This window comes from Schistocerca nitens, chromosome 6 (assembly GCF_023898315.1).
Source record: "Schistocerca nitens isolate TAMUIC-IGC-003100 chromosome 6, iqSchNite1.1, whole genome shotgun sequence".
In the NCBI taxonomy this organism is placed as follows: Eukaryota; Metazoa; Arthropoda; class Insecta; order Orthoptera; family Acrididae; genus Schistocerca; species Schistocerca nitens.
The window spans coordinates 445,186,332-445,207,675 of record NC_064619.1 but is presented as its reverse complement, the minus strand read 5'-3'; the positions used below and the strand labels follow the sequence as shown (position 1 = coordinate 445,207,675).

General features: G+C 44.8%; 1 protein-coding gene across 2 annotated transcripts in view; it reads right to left on the bottom strand.

The window, feature by feature from the left end:
- The window catches only part of LOC126262314 (probable beta-hexosaminidase fdl), an 880,573-nt gene extending 868,894 nt beyond the window's left edge, over positions 1-11,679 (bottom strand). For both annotated transcript variants that reach the window (XM_049958865.1, XM_049958867.1), the window contains exon 1: positions 11,559-11,679. The gene's annotated coding sequence lies outside the window, so the exon portion shown is untranslated. The remainder of the gene's footprint in view (positions 1-11,558) is intronic.
- Positions 11,680-21,344: the final 9,665 nt, after the last annotated feature.

The following is a 21,344-nucleotide window of genomic DNA, read 5'->3' as shown; positions in this document are numbered from 1 at the left end:
TTACGTTGTTGAAGCTACGTTATTTTTGGAGCGAACTATATGTTCACGAGCACTTCATTCAAGAAACGATACAGCATCATGCTGAAGACAAGCTTCACGTGGCACACCTAACCCATATACATCACCTATTTCCGTTCAGAACCCCTTGGGAACAGTCTAACAAAGCTGTAAAGTTGATTTAAAATGTCCACTCTGACTCAACGTGAAACATTACAGTCGGCGAGATGTCTGTACTCGATGAAGGATTGCTACCACCAACTGTTTACGAAATAAACAACGTAAACATACGAAGGGCAGTGGGTGACGAAAGGGTGGAGTCACTAGCTTCCGCACTGTAAACATAAACAGACTAAAAGTGCTTGCTCCGAGCGAGAAGTTTGTGTACTTTCGATGAGGGAGGCAATGCGGCTCTTGTGCTACAAAGGAAGGCAGATGGAGGTCTTCACGTAGCCAAGGAAAACGGAGAACGCAATTATTATTTTACTGTACTCTCACGAAAACAATAAGCAATAAAGACTATCTGGATATATGGGCTGTGTCCTTAGAGAATCACATTTCCCTCGAGTGCACTTAATGGCCCGATCTTTCAGGCGATGATAACGGTTATTATAATCAACCAAGACAACCATTTTTGAAGGACGTCTTATTTTATAAGCAATGTAACGTCAGGGATGAAACAGGTATCAAGTGGCGCAGCGGAATGAAATCAATTATGTAACTGTATTTCAACTGGATTTGGGTAAAATCTGCAGAACTGTATCTTTCTGATAGGGAGAATATAAACATGATAGCTGTGGTAAGCTATAATTTATAAGCCAAAACGTAATTGGTCGTTATTATGTACAACCATTGTATTTACGTGTTTCACTTCTCTCTCATTGTTATCATCAACAATAACGGAACGATGGAGGTACTATAGCCTACTCTATGCAGAATCATGACAATCAGGTTTATCCAAAGAAATACGCTTGACACCAGCCAGAAGACTGATGACTCAAAAAAATAGAAAATAAAAAATAAGCACTTGATACTCAAGTCTCCGAGTAGGTGACAACTGCTGAATCTTAGCGGACTGAGCGCCATGGAATCTCCGTCTATGCAAATCAGTTATATGACATTCTCTTTTGTACTACTTTGCAGAGTTTAAAGGCGTCCTTAAGTGTCCTTAGGAGCCGCGAGGCAGCTAACTCTGATTTGAACGCGGACAGGAAATCCAACCTCACGAGACACAGCGCCTGCGTCACGTGGAACGTTTTAGTTAACGCAATGTGCGACTGTAGCTGGCTCCAGCGACAGCTAGAGGCTGCATCTGTCTCGCAAACCACACAGTTCGTTTCAGTACGGACTACCCGTCTTGCGTCTATGCATCCACACTTCAACACTCTACGTGCTGTTTAGGGGAAAATAAACATTAATGGCTTGCCCTTGCCACATGTACGTGGCGGTACTAACCAACCTGAAAACATACTACTGCTAACAGCTATAATTATTAGTTTGCAAGTGACGTAAACACTGATGTAGTTCAGTACACTGTCCTCAGTTGCCAATAAAAATATCTGTACTTATACGCGTTACACAGTATATAAATAAGAACTTCAAATCCATGAACAATATTATCAGACAAAAGGGAAATTCCCATGTCCAGTCAGTAAAGAAATTACCGTATAAAAAACTTCACAAAGTCGGACAAATGCACTCCTGAGAGAGAGAGAGCATACTTATATTTACATAACGTTAATAGTAAACAAAATACACTCCTGGAAATTGAAATAAGAACACCGTGAATTCATTGTCCCAGGAAGGGGAAACTTTATTGACACATTCCTGGGGTCAGATACATCACATGATCACACTGACAGAACCACAGGCACATAGACACAGGCAACAGAGCATGCACAATGTCGGCACTAGTACAGTGTATATCCACCTTTCGCAGCAATGCAGGCTGCTATTCTCCCATGGAGACGATCGTAGAGATGCTGGATGTAGTCCTGTGGAACGGCTTGCCATGCCATTTCCACCTGGCGCCTCAGTTGGACCAGCGTTCGTGCTGGACGTGCAGACCGCGTGAGACGACGCTTCATCCAGTCCCAAACATGCTCAATGGGGGACAGATCCGGAGATCTTGCTGGCCAGGGTAGTTGACTTACACCTTCTAGAGCACGTTGGGTGGCACGGGATACATGCGGACGTGCATTGTCCTGTTGGAACAGCAAGTTCCCTTGCCGGTCTAGGAATGGTAGAACGATGGGTTCGATGACGGTTTGGATGTACCGTGCACTATTCAGTGTCCCCTCGACGATCACCAGTGGTGTACGGCCAGTGTAGGAGATCGCTCCCCACACCATGATGCCGGGTGTTGGCCCTGTGTGCCTCGGTCGTATGCAGTCCTGATTGTGGCGCTCACCTGCACGGCGCCAAACACGCATACGACCATCATTGGCACCAAGGCAGAAGCGACTCTCATCGCTGAAGACGACACGTCTACATTCGTCCCTCCATTCACGCCTGTCGCGACACCACTGGAGGCGGGCTGCACGATGTTGGGGCGTGAGCGGAAGACGGCCTAACGGTGTGCGGCACCGTAGCCCAGCTTCATGGAGACGGTTGCGAATGGTCCTCGCCGATACCCCAGGAGCAACAGTGTCCCTAATTTGCTGGGAAGTGGCGGTGCGGTCCCCTACGGCACTGCGTGGGATCCTACGGTCTTGGCGTGCATCCGTGCGTCGCTGCGGTCCGGTCCCAGGTCGACGGGCACGTGCACCTTCCGCCGACCACTGGCGACAACATCGATGTACTGTGGAGACCTCACGCCCCACGTGTTGAGCAATTCGGCGGTACGTCCACCCGGCCTCCCGCATGCCCACTATACGCCCTCGCTCAAAGTCCGTCAACTGCACATACGGTTCACGTCCACGCTGTCGCGGCATGCTACCAGTGTTAAAGACTGCGATGGAGCTCCGTATGCCACGGCAAACTGGCTGACACTGACGGCGGCGGTGCACAAATGCTGCGCAGCTAGCGCCATTCGACGGCCAACACCACGGTTCCTGGTGTGTCCGCTGTGCCGTGCGTGTGATCATTGCTTGTACAGCCCTCTCGCAGTGTCCGGAGCAAGTATGGTGGGTCTGACACACCGGTGTCAATGTGTTCTTTTTTCCATTTCCAGGAGTGTATATCTATTATTTTAATAATAAAATCCCACAACCTTTTACAAAACGCGAAGGCGTAAAAAATAAATAAAAAGTGGATATAGCAAGACGCCATCCCGCTACACATTGTTTCGCTACTCAACGCTTCTACCAACTACGCTACGCTAACTTCTACAAAGAGCGACCCTGCATTTTGTGCTAGTATCTTCTCAAGGCTTTAATCGCTGATATTGTATTAACCCACATTTAATTATAACAAATCCTAACATGAAAGAAGCGTTTTTTTTATGAATCTTCATTGTGCCGTCGCGTTAAAACGACGTATTTTCGTAACACGCTCACTGGAACTGTAATCCGAAAATAGCTTCTTCTTCATCTGTTTTGGGATCACAGGCCCTGTAGACCACGATGTGCGTCAACGATCTGCTTCGATCTTCTTCTATCTGTCGCTGTCTCTCTCCACCCTGCGGGGATTCCTAATGTTGCGGCGTTCTTCTCTATGTCATCTTTCGACCATGTGCGAGGTCGGCCGAATGGTCTTGTTGCTTGGAGAGTGCCATCTAATGCCTTCTAAGGAATTCTGTTGGTTTCTATTCTAGCCACACGCCCAGCCCACTGCAGTCTCCTACTTTTTAATTTCTGGACGATAGTGGGTTGATTCATGAACTGATAAATTTCAGTGTTCTTTCTAACTCTCCATATGTCATTCTACAACACAGGTCTCCAGATTTTTCTAATCACTTTTCTTTCTAAAACATTCAGTTTTTCTCTTTCTTTCTAGTTAAGCTCCATCTTTCCGAACCATACAGTACTTCTTTTTGTCACAACAAATCCTATTAATAATGATGCGTATTTGAAAGATCCTGAACGTGCTGGCGCTAAAAAAAAAATTCATAGAGTGTAAGCTATATTATCAAACCGACGAAATATGGGTTTCAACTGAAAACAACAAAAACAATATCGCGTCTCGCAAGTTCTGCCTGTGAAACAGAGAGCGTTCTCCCCTCTTATTGGTTCAACCTCTCGCAGCACGTTGCCGAAATATCCCAGAACCTATTTTGTGGTTCACGCGAGCAAGTGCCATGGAATAGCTCTAGCAGTTGGGAGAGACGCCGAGTTGCGAAACAACATCTAGCGGGATCGCGTTTCCCTGTATTGAATTTTTGTCTTCGTATTTTCTAAAATATTGTGAAATAACAGGAAGCAACGTCACAAAACTCGTACATTTCCACGTCAACGTCAGCTAACTCGTCCCTTGTGAGGACGGCTAAACGTTCAGGCAAGACTGCGTCTCAATGCTGCGGTGCTTGTTTTCGTGGAAAGTGGAGCAAACTTCTGATCGATACACTATTCAAACGACCGCAACAACCCCTGGAAAATCCACAGTTTCAGTTTATATTTTGTCCGTAAGTTCTTGTCAGAATTACAAAAGAGCTGTGTGACTGATCTCATAAACAGGGCGATCAGTAAATGTTGACTAGAAATGTTACCAGTGGAATTTACTATAAAACACAAACTAAAAGTGTCATTACAACTAATTGTTGGGTACGCTTAAAAACAGAAGGAGACAGTCGTGAAGGTATTTTATTCACTGACAGATAACATTTCACAGAAAGTTCAAAATGTCTGCTGCAGATGTTCAAATTGTCCATCATTGCCTTCAGAACACAAATCTGCCCTTCTAGACCATGACTGTCACAAGCACTGGAAAATTTGTAGAACACCCCTGAGACTATTTTGCATGAGCCACTGTTTCATTCCACAGATCTTCTCTTATATTACGCCGCTGGGAGAACACAAGCTATTCATATGGCCGCATAATCACAAGTCACAGATTGTAAGCTCGTGAGATTGTGCTCACTATACAACAGGTGAGATGGAATCCATTAAAATAAATAGTTTTTCCATCTGACGAGATCCTTTCATGAAATTTCTATCACCAACTTTCTCCTCCGAAAGCTAAAATATGATTTTGGAATGTTGTCGTCGTGTAATGTAAGCATTTCACCGTTTCGGAAGTGCGTGGATACATCGTGAGAAGAATTTTTGTTGTGAGTGCAGACAGTTGTGCACCTCGGGTTTCACCTCTATATCGCTTTTGAAATAACCTAGCGCTTCTTTCAGACGTCCAGACCACTGAAAGCTATTCGAACCGAGGTCTTGTGAGTAACAGAGCGTTCGGGACATTCTAATTTCGTGTCCTGTATTGGCGCTGTGTTTAGAAGTGCAGTAGGGAGCGAACATTGTGCTTCTACAAAACACAGAAGTTGTCTTTTACTCTTGATCATAGGGCTAAGGTGATTTCGTAACAGATCTGGCCACGAATTTCTGTTTCCTTCCCTTTCCAGGTAATGCTTAAAATAATTCCAAAAGAGGGTGATCATGACTTTCGCTGTCGACGCTTGAGTGTCGAACGTTTTTGGTTTTGGCAGGGATGTATGACGCCATTCCTTGCTTGTTCTTTTCGTTTCATGTTGGTGATAGTACATCGAGATTTTACATCCTCTAAAATTTCCGTCTACAGTTCCATTATTTTCTATCTGGAAACCACGGTAAAATGCCTGTCAGGCATTTTCGCGACGATCTCTCAATTCAGCAGTCAACTGACGTGACAATTTATCTTCCAGATAATTTACTCAAGCGCAGCGTATCATAGACTGTTTTTTGCTGAACCAAGACTTACGTCCAAAATTGTGACTACTTCCTTTACAGTAATAATTCTGTTATCCTCTACAAGCTCAGCCACTGGAGCAGTGCTTTCGTCCGTCAGTATGCTGTGTGCTTGGCCTGGGTGCGGAGCCTCTTCCAGGAAGTTAGGCCTGTTTTAAACTCCCTGCATCTCTCGTACACTTGCTGCTAGCATACACGCGAATCACCAGACTGTGCTTTCATCCTGCGATACCTTTTGACATGTTTAACAGCTTCACTTCTTGGCCGGACCACGGAACTTTTCAGTCTGCCTTTAACCTAGCCTTCACCTCTCTACGATGTGAAGAGTGGCAAAAACGTCCCGTGGTTCCGATTACACCTTAACTGTAGGTCGTCTTTCCCTGGTTGGATAGCTGGGATAGAGTAAGGATACGCAAGTTGCCGAAGTGACGTCCAATTGAAAGGCTTGCACGAAGCCACAAAGCCACACGAAATTTATTAGATTGCTGCATAAGTCTGTAGCATTAGACAGATACAATACTCGCACATAACAGAGACACGGTATATTGACAATTTTTACTTATGGACCCTCTGACAGCAACTGAATAAAACACAATTTTAGTGCCATACGCGTTTCGCCGTTATTTTCTGCAAGGCATCATCAGTGGCCTGGAATATGTACATATGTTTGCTATTTAATTTAAATTTTTGTCACTTTTGCTATTTAATTTAAATTTTTGTCACTGTACCTATAGGTTATAAACAGTTCTGGTGGTTAGTATTTCCTATTAAGTAGTAATATTTTGAACTGGCCAATTTGCGGTTTTTTCTCCACATTCCACAGAACTATGAACTGAACGCTTGTTTCAATGCAATGTTTTGGTTTCTGTTGCCAACTGTCAAATGTTTTTGCCAAAGATCGAATGTTATTGCCAAACTTTCGAGAGTAATTATCGAAGTATCTGTGATCTGTTCGTGTATGCATTTGTGTGTGCTTTTGTGTATGTGTGTGTGTGTTTGTGTGTGTGTGTGTGTGTGTGTGTGTGTGTGTGTGATTTTTTGCATATATATATATATATATATATATATATATATATATATATATATATATATATATATATATGTGTGTGTGTGTGTGTGTGTCCACAAGATGAAGGGGGAAGAGATTTTTGTTTTATCTTATCATTTCATTTATTAAGTGTAGTAGGGAGCTTGTGCTCATGTGTGTTTTTTCATTTATCACATGTTTGTTTTCTGCTATGGCTTGTCCGCAGCTCGTGGTCGTGCGGTAGCGTTCTCCCTTCCCGCGCCCGGGTTCCCGGGTTCGATTCCCGGCAGGGTCAGGGATTTTCTCTGCCTCGTGATGACTGGGTGTTGTGTGATGTCCTTAGGTTAGTTAGGTTTAATTAGTTCTAAGTTCTAGGGGACTGATGACCATAGGTGTTAAGTCCCATAGTGCTCAGAGCCATTTGAACCATTTTTTGCTATGGCTTTCTGGATGTGGAAGTTTTCTTGCGTTTGTATAAGATGTTTGTCATGGTTGCTTATTCTCATTATTTCCATTTCTTATTCCATGTTTGTAGGATGATGGTTATGGTGTTTTAAATGTTCTGCAAATGTGGAATAGTTTGTTTCATACTTCCAACATCTGATATGTTCTTTGTATCGTGTTTCAAAATTCCTGCATGTCATGCCTATGTATACTGCATCACAACTTTGACATTCAAGTTTATATATTTCTGATTGTTGGAATTTGTCCCTCTTGGTAGCTGGCTGGCTTAGGTGTGACTGGAGGGTTTGCCCAGGCTTATATGCTATTTTGAAGCCCTGTCCATAAGTAAAAATTATCAATATACCGTAATATTACACGCAACTGAGGAAGACAGGACTACAAAATTTGAAGATAACAGAGACTATTCACTATTTACGAGTCTGCCGGCGCTGGGGGTAACTTTTCGATTTCGCGACTGTAGAAATCGCTCGGTCTTGAGGCAAATAACCCTTCGAGCGATGTTCGGAGCGCATTTTAATCCGGAAAAGAAATTTCTTGAATGTTGCTCGACAGAGAGCGGGAAATGTGAAAGTCTGAGGGTGAGTAAGGTGGGTGTGGAATGACTTCCCAACCCTACTCCTGATTAGTATTTTTGTCAGTCTAGCAGAATGCGGGCGGGCGTTATTGTGGAGTAGCAGTTTTCCTGGCCAGTGTTCTTGAACTGTGTCTGCCAAATGTATCAGTTGTCGACAGCAAAAATCTACGGCGATGGTTATTCCTCGGAGAAGCAATTCGTAGCACACCACGCTATCGCTGTCCCATCAGATGCACAACATTTTCTTTCGTGGATGTGCACAGGTCTCTGTATGGGGAGTTGCTGCTTTGTCTGGACTCAACCATTCCTTTCTTCTGCTTACGTTAGCATACATACTCAATTTCTCGTTACCAGTAGCGTTACAGTGTAGGAATGGTCGGTGCTATTCACGAGGAAATTGATGACGAGCAAGCAGAGAAACACATATGGCCACCCGCTGATTTTTGTGATTTTGGCTCAGAGCATTTTTAAACATTACCTACTGCATGCATATGCCACACGATGGTGGAATAATCACAGTTCATCACATTTGCCAGTTCTCGAGTACAATGACGTGAATCGTTGTTTAAACTATCTTCATCAAACCCTGAAGGTTTTCCTGAACGTGGAGAGCCACTAACGTCAAAACGTTCCTCCATAAAACAAGAAAACCGTTTTCTTGCCTTGCTCTGTCCGGTGATGTTATCCGCATACACGGCGTCACCCCCTTCTATAGAACTCAAACCGAAGACTTTGTAGTAAATGTTTCGATTTCTTGATATGCCACTCCATCTTTTAGCGTCCACAGCTCTGCTCATGGTCTCCAAATGAGAAAATGACAACACACAAACTCAAACCACAGTGAACTACAAATAAAAAATGAGAGTCGATAAATAAATCCATAGCAACCGGAATAACAACATAGAAATCAATAATGCTCCCCTCTCAAGTTGAAGCTCCAGGAGGCCGCTTTTGTCGTCTGGACCTTAAACGGGAACTGACTTGGGTATAGGAAAATTTTTAAGAACATCGATATGTGTTGTATCGATATTTATAATAATATACGTGTTTTGAAAGAAGATATTGATCTTTCGGTATACCCGCCATGTTAGCCGAGAGCGCTAATGCGCTGCTTCCTGGACTCGGGTAGGCGTCCGGCCCCGGATCGAATCCGCTCGGCGGATTACCGACGTCGGCCGGTGTCTCGGCCAGCCTGGATGTGGTTTTTAGGCGGTTTTCCACATCCCACTAGGTGAATACCGGGCTGGTCCCCACGTTCCGCCTCAGCTGCACGACTTGCAGACATCTGAACATGTTCGCACTATTCCATGGATTACACTAGACGCAGACAGCTGTGGTACACTAATTCTGTCCCGGAGGGTATGGGGTGGCGGCAGGAAGGGCATCCGGCTACCCCTTGAAACTAATCTTGCCATATTCGTTCCTAACCGTGCCCACCCTGCGACACTGTGGGACAAGGCACCAGCCAAAGAAGAAGAAGATATTGATGTTTCGATATGTCGGTAGATATTTTCGACATTTACAGAGATTAAAAAAAAATTGATCGAAGTCGCAGAAATGACAAACAAACATTTAAAAATCTACAAATACTTTATTATGTCCAACAGGAACCAATAAAAGACAAACAATGTACTATAAAACCACTTATTTACAAAAAAATTATTAATGAAGCCACTTATCACCACCGACAAACTTTAACAAAACTCTTTGCTCAGTATGTTCCCCTAACAGTCGGCTTTGCTAAGGAAGCCACTCTTTCGGACGAAACAGAAGAGGCTTGGCATATTAAATATTTCCTCACAATACATATATGAAATGATGATTATCGAATCAGAACTTTAAAGTACCACAGTTCTGTCCTACATGTGATTGATCGCGAATCAGAGCTTGAAATTTCTGATGTAGAGCAGCCTGCAGACAACAGTTTTTCATACCGTGACCAAACTGCAGGCTTGTTAGAGGTTTCTTGTGTTGGGAGAAGCGAATGGTAATTTCGAACATTCTCATGCAGTGATGACACCAAATATGTGCATTTTACAACTTGTACGTATCATTTACATTGTGGGAACGACACACGAAAGTATTATGAATATGCAGTATGATACATTCATGTTAAAATCTGGCGCTCATTTGTAGTACTTAATGAGAAATTAAATCAAGCTCATTGTAAGACATTTACTGTCACATTGCAAAGATTGGTAGTAGTAGGAATGGGCAAGAAATCTGCTGATGAGAAGCATAGTGCCTATGAATCAAAAAAAGGCAGACCAAAATATCGCTTTTGAGGTTCAATACTAAATATAGATTAATTGATGTATAGATAATTCTAATGACGATATACACTGAAGAGCCTAAGAAACGGGTACACCTGCCTAATATCGTGTAGGGCACCCGCGGGCATGTGGAAGTGCCGCAACTCGACGTGGTATGGACTCTGCTAATGTCTAAAGTAGTGTTGGAGGGCACTGACACCATGAATCCTGCAGGCCTGACCATAAATACGAGGGTGTGGGGATCGCTTCTGAACAGCACATTGCAATGCATCACAGATATGTTCAATAATGTTCAAGTCTGGGAACTTTAGTGGCCAGACGAAGTGTTCATTCTCGGAAGAGCTTTTCTGGAGCTACTCTGTAGCAATTTTGGACATGTGGGGTGTCGCATTGCCCTTCTGGAATTGTCCAAGTCGTTCGGGATGCACAATGGACATGAATGGATGCAGGTGATTAGACAGGATGCTTACGTACTTGTCACATGTCAGAGTCGCATCTAGACTTATCAGGGGTACCATATCACTCCAACTACACGCTCTACACCATTACAGAGTCTCCATCAGCTTGAACAGTCCCCTGCTGACAAGCAGGTTCCATGGATTCGTGAGGTTGTCTCCATACCCGTACACGTCCATCCGCTCGATACTATTTGAAACAAGACTCATCCGACCAGCAAAATGTTTGCAGTCATCAACAGTCCAATGTCGGTGTTGACGGGCCCAGGCGAGGCGTACAGCTTCGTGTCGTGCAGTCATGAATGGTACATGAGTCGATCTTCGGCTCGGAAAGCCCATATCGGTGATGGTTCGCACGCTGACTCTTGTTGACGGCCCAGCATTAAAATCCGCAGCACTTCTTTCACGATGAACGATTCTCTTCAGTCGTCGTTGGTCCCGTTCTTGCAAGTTCTTTTTCCGGCCGCAGTGATGTCGGAGATTTTGTGTTTTACTGGATTCCTGATAATCACAGTACAGTATGAAACGATCGTACGAGAAAATCCCCACTTAATCGCATATAAGACACTAGTTGTCTTATATAGTCATTACCAACCGCTGCGCCATATTCTGCCTGTGTACAAATCTCTGTATTTGAATACGCATACGTATATCAGTTTCTTTGGCGCGCAGTGTACATCGAAATGTTGAAAAAATATCGATATTTTGTTACAATGATATTTTTTGCCCGTAACTGACCTGACGCAATGAGATGTGTACAGCACGAATGTAAACAGTGTCCCGGTAACACATAACTTTAAAATTGTACAGCTTCGCGTTAGAGGGGGGAAGGGGGAGAGAAAGAGGGAGAGGGAGGGAGGAAGAGAGAGAGAGAGAGAGAGAGAGAGAGAGAGAGAGAGAGAAGAGAGAGAGAGACAAGGGGAGAAAGACAGTGTGACTCGCCTGCAAACGGTGTGGCAGCAGTCCAGTGTCGGCGTGGGCATGGCAGCCGTCGGCGCGCTACAGTGCGGCGCGCGGCCGGAACTCAGTACGCACCACACAGCAGAGCGAAACACGCGGCAGCGCGGTCACGCCGCGACTGAGCCACGGCCCTGGCCGCGTCGGCCTGCCGCGTGTTGGCGCTGGGCACGGCCGCTGACGCAGCCGGCGGGAGAGCCGCGCTGGGCGGTGGGCGCGCCAGCCAGCAGCCAGGGCGGCCGCAGGGACACGGGAGCTCCCACGGGCCGCCTGCCAGCCGCACCTCACTCACAGGGCGCACATCCGCTACACGGTGGCAACACGCCGATATCAGGAAGGACCCGTGAGCTCTCTCTACAGTGGGATTTTTTTCCCACCGTGTACAAACCTTAGAGATTGATCGATTAGAGGATGCGGAACAAAAAACTCTAATGAAAGTAAGTCCGGAAATACATGGTTTCCATTCTACAGACCGTTTAATATTACAGAGACTGCTAATATGTATTGTACCATGTAGGCACAGTTACATTACGCATGGCTTGCTCCTAGACGTGTGACTGTTCCTCGTACAAGCCCTAGCGCCATCTCCTTCCATGCTGTTGTGGTCTGCAGTCCAGAGACCGATTTGACGCCGCTCTCCGTGCTACTCTATCTGTGCAAGCTGCTTCATCTCCCAGTACCTACTGCAAGCTACATGCTTCTGAATCTTTTTAGTGTATTCATCTCTTGGTCTCCCTCTACGATTTTTACCCTCCGCACTGCCCTCCAATACTAAATTGGTCATCCCTCGATGCCTCAGAATATGTACTACCAACCGATCCCTTCTTCTAGTCAAGTTGTGCCACAAATTTCTCTTCTCCCCAGTTCTAGTCAATACCTCCTCATTAGTTATGTGATCTACCCAACTAATCTTCAGCATTCTTCTGTAGCACCACATTCTATCCTCTTCTTGTCCAAACTATTTATCGTCCACGTCTCACTTCCATAGAGGGCTATACTCCATACAAATACTTTCAGAAATGACTTCCTGACACTTAAATCTATATTCGATGTTAACAAATTTCTCTTCTTCAGAAACGCTTTCCTTGCCATTGCCAGTCTACATTTTATATCCTCTCACTTCGACCATCATCAGTTATTTTGCTTCCCAAATAGCAAAACTCATTTACTGCTTTAAGCGTCTCATTTCCTAATCTAATACCCTCAGAATTACCCGATTTAATTCGACTACATTCCTTTACCCTCGTTTTGCTTTTGTTGATGTTCATCTTATACCCTCCTTTCAAGACACTGTCCATGCCGTTCAACTGCTCTTCCAGGTCCTTTGCTGTCTGGCAGAATTACAATGTCACCACCGAACCTCAAAGTTTTTACTTATCCATGGATTTTAATTCCCACTCCAAAGTTTTCTTTTGTTTCCTTTACTCCTTGCTCAATATACAGATTGAATAACATCGGGGAGAGGTTACAACCCTGTCTCAGTCCCTTCCCAACCGCTGCTTCCCTTTCATGCCCCTCGACTTTTATAACCGCCATCTCCTTTCTGTACAAATTGTAAATAGCCTTTCACTCCCTGTATTTTACCCCTGTCACCTTCAGAATTTGAAAGAGAGTATTCCAGTTAACATTGACAAAAGCTTTCTCTAAGTCTGCAAATACTAGAAACGTAGGTTTGCCTTTCTTTAATCTATTTTCTAAGATAAGTCGCAGGGTCAGTATTGCCTCACGTCTTCCAACATTTCTACGGAATCCAAACTGATCGTCTCCGAGGTCGGCTTCTACCAGTTTTTCCATTGGTCTGTAAAGAATTAGTGTTAGTATTTTGCAGCCGTGGCTTTTTAAACTGATAGGTCGGTAATTTTCACCTCTCCTTCCATAGTAATTGCTAATGTTGTGTCCGATTCATTTCTCTTTGCTGACTCACCTTGTAGCGGATGTGATACAGCGTTGGGCACAGTGGTTCCCCATTCGAATGGAGAGCTTTCCGACATGGTGTTTACTTACGGAAAGGGAAATGGCAACGGGTGGCGGGTAGCAAGGTTGTATCAGCAGACTTATCCCCGCCGACAACAACCACAGCTTTCAATGTTTGCAAAAGTATTTCGCCGCTTGTCTGAGACTGGGTCGTTTCAGGAAGCAGGAAACCACGGAGGACGTACCCGAAATGTTCGGATACCAGACTTGGAGGAAAATGTAATTAACACTGTGGAAGGCGACGCCGTTTCAGTACCAGACATTTGGCCCGCCAGTACAGGGTAAGCCAGACGGCCGTGTGGAACATTTTCCACTACAATTGTTCTTATCCTCATCACTTACAGACTGTGCAGGACTTACTAGTGACAGGCTTCCACATAATGAGCAGTTTTATCTCTGGTTTCTTCTCCAGGCCACCACGATTCCGGGATCTGTGCCATCCATCCTATTCACAGATGAGGCAACCTTTACGCGGAGTGGTATATTCAACTTTCCTAACAGTCATCTGTGGTAAAGTACGGAGAACATCCACGATATGGGGACAGCGAATCGTCAGAATAGGTGCAGCCAGAATGTGTGGGCCGGGATAAGTGACTGAACGTATTTTGGGAGCAGTCTTCCTTCCACGTCACCTAACAGACCGGAACTATCGGCGTTTCTTGCGGGTGACTTTGCCTCCCATGTTGGAAGAAGTGCCATTGATGATTCGAAGGGTTATGTGACTGCTACATGGTGCCTCACTCAACTTCACCGTTAACGTCCGGACGCGTCTCAATCGTGTCTTCTCTTTTCGAGGGCGTCCAGTTGCATCGGATTTCAACCAGTGCAATTTCTGATTATAGGATCATCTCAAAATATCGTGTATGCAGATTCCATTCCAGATGCTGGAGACACAGTAGCAGCATATTCATGCTGCCTTTGAGACTGTTCGGATGCAACCTTGCCAATCTGAGCGTGTGAGATAGAACATGCTACGGCGTGTACACGCATACGTTGAAGACGTGGAAATCATTTTCAGCACGTACTGTAACTGTAGCTCCATGGCACAGCGCGCATTAGACCACAGACTCTGTAGCAATGTATGATTATACAGGGTGGTCCATTCATCGTGACCGAGCCAAATATCTCACTGAATAAGCGTCAAACGAAAAAACTACAGAGAACGAAACTTGTCTAGCTTGAACGGGGAAACCAGATGGCGCTATGGTTGGCCCACTAGGTGACGCTGCCATATGTCAAACGGATATCAACTGCGTTTTTTTTTAAATAGGAACCCCCATTTTTTATTACATATTCGTGTAGTACGTAAGGAAATATGAATGTCTTAGTTGGACCACTTTTTTCACTTTGTGATAGATGGCGCTGTAATAGTCACAAACATATGGTTCACAATTTTAGAAGAACAGGTGGTAACAGGTAGGTTTTTCAAATTAAAATACAGAAAGTAGGTACGTCTGAACATTTTATTTCGGTTGTTCCATTGTGACACATGTACCTTTGAGAACTTATCATTTCTGAGAACGCATGCTGTTACAGCGTGATTACCTGTAAATACCACATTAGTGCAATAAATGCTCAAAATGATGTCCGTCAACCTCAATGCATTTGGCAATACGTGTAACGACATTCCTCTCAACAGTGAGTAGTTCGCCTTCCGTAATGTTCGCACATGCATTGACACTGCGCTGACGCATGTTGTCAGGCGTCGTCGGTGGATCACGATAGCAAATATCCTTCAACTTTCCCCACAGAAAGAAATCCGGGGACGTCAGATCCAGTGAACGTGCGGTCCATGGTATGGTGCTTCGACGACCAATCCACCTGTCATGAAATTAGCTATTCAATACCGCTTCAACCGCACGCGAGCTATGTGCCGATTGTCCATCATGTTGGAAGTACATCGCCATTCTGTCATGCAGTGAAACATCTTGAAGTAACATCGGTAGAACATTACGTAAGGAATCAGTATACATTGCACCATTTAGATTGCCATCGATAAAATGGAGGCCAATTATCTTTCCTCTCATAATGCCGCACCATACATTAACCCGCCAAGTCGCTGATGTTCGACTTGCAGCCATCGTGGATTTTCCGTTGCCCAACAGTGCATACTATCCCGGTTTACGTTACCGCTGTTGGTGAATTACGCTTCGTCGCTAAATAGAACGCGTGTAAAAAATCTGTCATCGTCACGTAATTTCTCTTGTGCCCAGTGGCAGAACTGTACACGACGTTCAAAGTCGTCGCCATGCAATTCCTGGTGCATAGAGTTATGGCACGGGTGCAATCGATGTTGATGTAGCATTCTCAACACCGACGTTTTTGAGATTCCCGATTCTCGCGTAATTTGTCTGCTACTGATGCCGCGACAGCAGCTAAAACACCTATTTGGGCATCATCATTTGTCGCAGGTCGTGGTTGACGTTTCACATGTGGCTGAACACTTCATGTTTCCTTAAATAACGTAAGTATCCGGCGAACGGTCCGGTCACTTGGATGATGTCGTCCAGGATACCGAGCAGCATACATAGCACACGCCCGTTGGGCATTTTGATCACAATAGCCGTACATCAACACGATATCGACCTTTTCCACAATTGGTAAACGGTCCATTTTAACACGGGTAATGTATCACGAAGCAAATACCGTCCGCACTGGCGGAATGTTGCGTGATACCACGTACTTATACGTTTGTGATCATTACAGCACCATCTATCACAACTCGAAAAAAGTGCTCCAACTAAAACATTCATATTTCTGTACGTACTACACGAATATGTAATAAAAATGGGGGTTCTTATTTAAAAAAACGCAGTTGATATCCGTTTGACCTATGGCAGCGCCATCTAGCGGGGCAACCATAGCGCCATCTGGTTTCCCCCTTCAAGCTAGACGAGTTTCGTTATTTGTAGTTTTTTCGTTTGAAACTTATTTCCTGAGATATTTGGCCCGGTCACTATCAATGGACCCCCCTGTATAAATGGTCTCTAGCACGGAAACTACGCGTTTCCGGACATAAGATCATTAGACATTGTTTGTTCCGAATCCTCTCATCAATCAATCGATAGAGTTCGTACACGTTGGAAAAACCTCCCTGTATACTACCTCGACATGCAACTGCGGCATGTGAGTATAGAACTGCATTGGCCGCCATGCTCGACTAAAGCAAACTACCTAAAAAATGAAAAAAGTAACCAAATACCACGAACGAATTAATCGGATGGGGGCGGAAATCGGTAGATGTGATGTACCTATACACACAAATAAAACTGGGTGATTCATTCAAGAGAAAGAGCTTCACAAATTGAGCAAGTGAACGAGGCATTCGTCCACCTCTGGCCGATAGGCAAGGATTTATTCTACTCGGCTTTTACTGGTATACTGAGGTGACAAAAATCGTCGGATAACGATATGCACATATGAAGATGGCTGTAGTATCGTGTGCGGAAGGTAAAAGTGGCAGTGCATTCGCTGAGCTATCGTTTATACTTAGGTGATTCACGTGAAAAGATCTTCGGCGTGTTTTTGGCCACACGACGGAAAGCAGACTTTGAACACGGAATGGTAGACCCATGACAAATTCCATTTCGGAAATGAATTCAGTATTGGAACTACCAAGCAGTCCAGTAGAGCTTGGTCGCCTAACTAAGCACTATTAGTGCAGCTTTAATAGGCATGGCTTTAAAGTGAACGAGTTCGAAACTAGAGGTCCGTTTAATAAAGCTCAACTATGACGGAATTACAATTAACTGTCACAATTGTTGAAGATGACGTGACTTCCGTATACTACATGTTGCGTGGTATACTTTTTTTTTAACGGATTTACCTATAAAAAGCGTCAAAAGTGTGCCGAGAGTTCCACATTTCACCACGGATCAGCAGCGTTTGGGTGGAGTTGTCAGAGCTAACAGACAAAAAGCATTGCGTGAAAAAACGGCAGAAATCAACGTGCTACGTACGACAAACGTATTCGTTACGAGAGAGTGGCGAAATTTGGCATTAATGGGCTATGGCAGCATATAGCTGACGCGACTGCCTTTGCTAACAGCATGACAGCTGCTAGCATGACTCGCTTGCAGCGCCTCTCCTGCCCTCGTGACTTTATCGGTTGGACTCTACACGATTGAAAACTGTGGCTTGGTCAGACGAGGCCCTATTTCAGTTGGTAAGAGTTGATCGTAGGCTTCGAAAGAAAGAAGGAAGAATGTTCTTTGGTGTGACGTCATCAGCGCGTGACTGCGTGTGAGATTGCTCTCTAAGTTTTTATATATGTTTAGGTTTCAGATACATATTTTAACGGTTTTTGTGGTAATATTTACTATATAAGTCACTTATTAGTGGTTTCTTCATTCACCCCTGCCATTCTTGTGTTGCGACCTGATATTTGTGTTTCGTATCGAGCAACTTAACCTCTTACCTGTGTTTACATTCCGCGCTGACCAGCTGTAGCTGTAGTGGCTCATCGAAAGCTAAGTACTAATTAATTGTTTGTGTATAGTGGTTTATTTAGGAACTTTAGTAGTCTTCAACCGGTGTTCTTGGTGTTTTCTGGTGAAATAATTTCAGAAAAAATTTTTGGGAACTGTTTTCAGTTTCGTAACTGTGTCATTAGACGTTTGATTTTCTTTCTGTGTTAGTCTTTTTTTATGTTCTCATTTGTTGTTGATTAATACTGTTAATAATGGTAGTTATTTCCCTTGTAGAGTAAGTTTGTGGTTATTGTAGTCAGTTTTTTAACATATTGTTATTGTAGTAGCGGAACTTAGATAAAATAGTTTTCTTGTTTCAGGAACTGTAAAATTTTACCATGAGTGAGAAGTGTGGGCTTTGCCGTAGGTTCTTGAGTAGTGGATTGCGGTGTGAGACTTGTTCGAAGAATTTTCACTGAGGGGAATGCAGTGGGGAAGCCAGTGGGCATTCTGGTGAGATCTTCTCCTGGAACTGCAGGTTATGTAGCAAGAGTAAGTTGATAAAGGAGCAGGAGCGTAAGATCTGTGCCCTTCACGTGCAGTTGAAAAACGCACAGGAGGAGTTAGACAGGATGAAGAGGGAGAAGGTAGTTGGGGAATGGGAGCTGGCTGTTGGCAAGAGATCTGCTAGGAGAAGGAGATTTTCAGATAGTTTTACTATTGGTGTTTGCAATAGATATGACCACCTGTCAGAGTCTAGTGGAATCTCTAGTAGCTGTAGATGTGGGAAGTATGCAGCAGACCTCAGCAGTTACGGTGGCTAGGACAGTTGCAAAGTCTAAGAGAAAGAAGAAGGTTCTGTTGTTAGGTAGTTTTCATGCCAGAGGTGTAGGCCAGCAGTTGGAGGAAGTGTTAGGGAGTGAGTAGCAGGTCACCAGCATTGTGAAGCCTAATGCAGGATTGGCTCAGGTGACTGTTAACATAGGGGGTTTATGTAGGGATTTTACTAAAGAGGATCAGGTAGTGATTGTGGGTGGGGCTGGTAATAATATTGATAGGGATTGGGAGTATGACATAGATGGTGACCTGGAACAGATAGCCACTCAGACTGGCAACACGAATGTGCATTTCGTGGAACTGTTTCAGCGTCACGATCGGCCTCATCTTAATACAGCCGTCAGCCGTAATAACATGAGACTTGGGGGTGCGCTGATGACTGAAGGCATGGGTCACATTTCAGTGGTGTCGGTGGAGTCTATCAGCAGGACGGGTTTCACTAGACATGGCCTGCACCTCAACAGGTATGGGAAGGGGAGGTTGGCAAAGTTTATAGGTGACAGCATAGGTGGGAGTGGTGGGATCACTCATGGGAAAATTCCTGTAGTAGTGGGTGTTAGAGCTGCAACTTTTTTAGATTGAAGTCAGCTGATAGGTATTCCTGCTTAAGGGAAGTCTCTCTAACAAAGGAACCACTTTCGACAAAGCTTAAGTATCCGAGTAATGAGGGAATTAGTATATTTCATCAAAATATACGAGGTATTAGATATGAAGTTAGTGAACTGCTTATAGCTGTTGACTCTGAAATTACTGATATATCTGAACACTTCTTAAATAAGGAGATAATTCAGAGGCTTCCTTTATCAGGATACATGTTGGCTGGTAGCTTTTCTAGGAGCTCTTTGCAGTGTGCGGGAGTAGCCATGTATGTGAAAAAAGGCATCCAATTTGAATCAATTGATGTTTCAAAGTACTGCACTGAAAAGGTGTTTGAATGTTGTGCAGGTGTGGTTATATTTAGTGGTGCTAAACTTCTAACTGTTGTTAATTATAGATCCCCATACTTCGCTTTCACAACATTTTTGCTAAAGCTAGAGGAGGTTCTTGGTTCACTTTATAGGGAATACAAAATGTTAGTTATATGCGGTAACTTCAATATTAATTGTATAAGTGATTGTGCAAAGAAAAGGATGCTGGTAGACCTCCTTAATTCATATAATCTCATGCAAACCGTATTCTTTCCAACGAGAGTGCAAGGGAACAGTAGAACAACCATAGACAACATTTTTGTTCATTCCTCATTACTAGAAGGGCATTCTGTTAGCGAAAAGGTGAATGGCCTTTCAGATCATGATGCACGAATTTTAACTCTAAAAGATTTTTGTGCTGCAATACATGTTAAATATACACTCCTGGAAATTGAAATAAGAACACCGTGAATTCATTGTCCCAGGAAGGGGAAACTTTATTGACACATTCCTGGGGTCAGATACATCACATGATCACACTGACAGAACCACAGGCACATAGACACAGGCAACAGAGCATGCACAATGTCGGCACTAGTACAGTGTATATCCACCTTTCGCAGCAATGCAGGCTGCTATTCTCCCATGGAGACGATCGTAGAGATGCTGGATGTAGTCCTGTGGAACGGCTTGCCATGCCATTTCCACCTGGCGCCTCAGTTGGACCAGCGTTCGTGCTGGACGTGCAGACCGCGTGAGACGACGCTTCATCCAGTCCCAAACATGCTCAATGGGGGACAGATCCGGAGATCTTGCTGGCCAGGGTAGTTGACTTACACCTTCTAGAGCACGTTGGGTGGCACGGGATACATGCGGACGTGCATTGTCCTGTTGGAACAGCAAGTTCCCTTGCCGGTCTAGGAATGGTAGAACGATGGGTTCGATGACGGTTTGGATGTACCGTGCACTACTCAGTGTCCCCTCGACGATCACCAGTGGTGTACGGCCAGTGTAGGAGATCGCTCCCCACACCATGATGCCGGGTGTTGGCCCTGTGTGCCTCGGTCGTATGCAGTCCTGATTGTGGCGCTCACCTGCACGGCGCCAAACACGCATACGACCATCATTGGCACCAAGGCAGAAGCGACTCTCATCGCTGAAGACGACACGTCTCCATTCGTCCCTCCATTCACGCCTGTCGCGACACCACTGGAGGCGGGCTGCACGATGTTGGGGCGTGAGCGGAAGACGGCCTAACGGTGTGCGGGACCGTAGCCCAGCTTCATGGAGACGGTTGCGAATGGTCCTCGCCGATACCCCAGGAGCAACAGTGTCCCTAATTTGCTGGGAAGTGGCGGTGCGGTCGCCTACGGCACTGCGTAGGATCCTACGGTCTTGGCGTGCATCCGTGCGTCGCTGCGGTCCGGTCCCAGGTCGACGGGCACGTGCACCTTCCGCCGACCACTGGCGACAACATCGATGTACTGTGGAGACCTCACGCCCCACGTGTTGAGCAATTCGGCGGTACGTCCATCCGGCCTCCCGCATGCCCACTATACGCCCTCGCTCAAAGTCCGTCAACTGCACATACGGTTCCCGTCCACGCTGTCGCGGCATGCTACCAGTGTTAAAGACTGCCATGG